This window comes from Molossus molossus, unplaced genomic scaffold (assembly GCF_014108415.1).
Source record: "Molossus molossus isolate mMolMol1 unplaced genomic scaffold, mMolMol1.p scaffold_m16_p_3, whole genome shotgun sequence".
Lineage (NCBI taxonomy): Eukaryota > Metazoa > Chordata > Mammalia > Chiroptera > Molossidae > Molossus > Molossus molossus.
This window is the reverse complement of record NW_023425366.1, coordinates 118281818-118285209: the sequence shown is the minus strand read 5'-3', so window position 1 is coordinate 118285209 and position 3392 is coordinate 118281818. Positions and strand designations below refer to the sequence as shown.

General features: G+C 43.5%; 1 pseudogene; it reads right to left on the bottom strand.

Moving 5' to 3' along the window:
• Positions 1–2778: 2778 nt before the first annotated feature.
• On the bottom strand, positions 2779–3186 carry LOC118642730 (annotated as a pseudogene).
• Between the last annotated feature and the right edge of the window lie 206 nt (positions 3187–3392).

Here is a 3392-nt window from a genome sequence, read left to right as displayed (position 1 = left end):
GCTTCCACTACAACCATCTTCAAAGCCCATATATTGAATTTTTTTTTTATCCTCACCTGAGGACATTTTTCCATTTTTTGTTTAGACAGAGTGGGAGAGAGAGAGAGGAAGAGAGAGAGAGAAACATCGATGTGAAAGGGACACATCGGGTGGTTGCCACCCGCACGACCAACCAGGGCCAAGGACAAACCGCAACCAAGGTATGTGCCCTTAGCGGGAACCAAACCCGGATTTCTCTGGACCGCAGGCCGACGCTCTAACCACTGAGCCAAACCAGCCAGGGCTGAATTATTTTTTAAAATATGTTTTTATTGATTTTAGGGAGAGAGAGAAACATTGGTGTGAGAGAGAAACATCAGTCAGTTGCTTCCTGTGCTCACCCCGACGGGGATCAAATCCACAACCTGGGTATGTGTCCTGACCAGGAATTCAGCTGGCAACCTTTCAGTGCATAGAATGACAATCAACTGAGCCACAGTAGCCAAGGCCCATGTATTGATCTTTAAATACCCTGCTGATTCAAGTTGCACAGGTTATGTTTAAAATATGTTTTGCATTATGTTCACTGAGTTTGGTCTATCACTTTTTATTTTGTGCTGTTAACAGTTGATATCAGTGTTATAGTAACTTTGTAGAATTATTTGTATGTTTTTTATCATTTCTATACTCTGGATTGTCATTATATAATGTGAGAAGTATTTGTTCCTTGAAGATTTCATAGAACTCTCTCATTAAAACCATCCCAGTTTGATGCCTCTTTAGGGTAGATATTTAACTACTTTTTTCATTTCATTTATAGTAATTGGTCTGTTTAGCCTTTCTAAATCTTCTTGAGGCATTTGGCATTCACCTCCACCTGCCAATAATTGGACTCCCTCTCCACATTCAGATTCTCTAATAATGCTCCCTCATCCTCCATAATGAAATCTGGTTCTCTTTACTCTATGCAATCTTCTCATAGGATTCTCATCATTAGTTCCCTTTGCATTCACCACATTTAACTGTTTTTGCCTTACCACCAAATAATTTTAGCTTTGACTTATGTAATAGAAATTACTTTTTAATGCTTTTATTTTCCTAACTATGTCTGGTGGGAGAGAACTTGCTTTGTACAGAGCGTAGCATTATCCACAGTTTATTGTTTCATAAATATCTCAGGGTGATGATATGGAGTGATGGGAGGGAGGGTGGCAGCAGGTGAGGGAATAGTTACCTACCGACCTGCACTGTAGTCATCAAGCAGAGCCTCCTGCTGCACCACTCTGTGATTGTGATGAGTAGCTGTGTGCCTGGGCTGCCTGGATATGGGCCCAAGGTAGTTCCAGGCCTCAGATCTACACTCAGTCTGTGTAGGTGCACTTAAGTATGTATTTTTCCTTTAATTATGAACAACACTACAGTGAACATCCTTACATCTGCCTCCTTGCTCATGTGGGCCAGTGGAATTGTTACCCCTGCATGCACTATTACCCCTTGCTCAGAGAGCAGAGTTGGAGAACTCAGGAGGCTTCTCTTCTTGCTTCTTGAAAGGGACCTGGTGGTGAGTGATATATATTCAAAAGTGGAAGCGTGAGCTCGGCCAGTGTGACTCAGTGGACTGAGTGTTGTCCCGTGGACTGAGAAGTCCCTGTTTGATTCCCAGTCAGGTCACATGCCCGGTTTCAGGCTCAATCCCCAGTAGGGGGCATGCAGTAGGCATCCGATCGATGTTTCTCTCTCACATCAATGTTTCTATCTCTCTCTTTTTCCTTTCTCTCCAAAACATTGATAAAAAATATTGATTAAAAAAAAATGTGGAAGTGTGAATGTGAGCACTGTCCTGCCTCTGAGGCATTGGTTATCTCTGATAGCCTAGTGACAACTAAGTCAGGGCCTATCAATGCAGTTTACTTGAATTTGGAGAGATTTTAGTGTTGTCAACTCCTCATACCTTCTGATACCCAGAGGTAGAGATCAAGAATCTCCTCTGTCATCCTTCTCCCCAGCACCTGGTTAATTGGTCCTGCCGAGAAGAAATGTGTCTCCCTGTATCCCAGTATTCTGGATTTTTACCACTGATGTCTTGTGCAACATTCTCCCAAAGGTGCCTGGAGCTGTGGTCATAGAATAGAGTCATCTGTCATTGGGGGCTATGGCTATGTGTCCCCTATAAGACTGTACAGCAGGTGGTAGTGGTTATTTTTATGACACCAGTTAGGTAAATTGGGCCCCTATTAAGTGAAATACAGAAGACAGAAAGAGGGAAAGAGCAGATGAGAAGGGAACAAAGGAGTCCCCCAAAGAGGTGTGATTTAGGAGTAGTTGAGTGCCACCATCAGTGTGGCTTTGTCTATCCCTTGGTGGTACCTGAGTCACAAAAAGCAATTCCGGATGTGCTACTCTTCATCTGAAACACCTATGCATTTGCTCCATTAAATGGCAATAAGGATAAACATGCCCTTTAACTGAATATACCAGGTGAGAAGTTGTCAGCAAGCTAATTACAGTGCTCGTAGATCAAAGAAGGCTCTTTCACCAGAGCTGTCACTTTGGTTTGGCTAAGGATCCCAATTGTGCTTGTAGTCTCAAGCTGTCCATTAGGGCAGAGGGTAACTGAACAATCAAAATATTTAGAGTATTTGCCAGTTGTGTTTAGTTGTTCGTTCATTGAGGACATTTTTTGTAACAAATAATTTAAAGAAAAGGTGTTTTTCTTTGTTTTTAAACCCTTTTTGTTTGTTTGTTTTTAAATGAGAACAGAGGCAGCTGCCTTCATTGGGGGCCATGGGTTGGCTGGCTTCACTCAAAGGCCATACACTTGATCTTGAAGTCACCTTCTGCTGACAGGTAGTTGACGGCCTCCGGGTTAAGGCAGTTGGGGAACTTGAATGTGTATCCATCTGGCAGCTTGATGGTCAGGTCTGCCTGGTCGAAGGATATGCACACCTCTGTGACACTTCCAGGCTGGGAGGTGAAGGCAGACTCCCACTGCTCGGCCCCCCAGACCCCGCCATCCTTGCTGTTACACACAGTGGTGTTGATGTCTCCATGTATATCGAAGTGAGGGTTGAAGTGCAAGCACACATTGTTGTCCTCTTTGCCCAGGTTCAGCGTGAAGCTTTTGGTGTCGGGGGCTAACTTGCCCTGCACTTAGAGGCACTCCCCAGGTTTGAGATTCAGGTTGCTGGCAACCAGACCATAAGCCATGACTGAGGACAGGAGAATGGTCCTGAGGACTGCAGCACCAGCTGTGGAAGACTCCACCTGAGAGTTAAACCCTGTTTTTAAATTGGGCTGTTTGTTTTTGTTGTTGTTGAGTTGTAGGAGTTCTTTATATATTCTGAATACCAGACCCTAATCAGATAAATGATTTTCAAATATTTTCTCTCACTGTATGGGTTTCCTTTTCACTT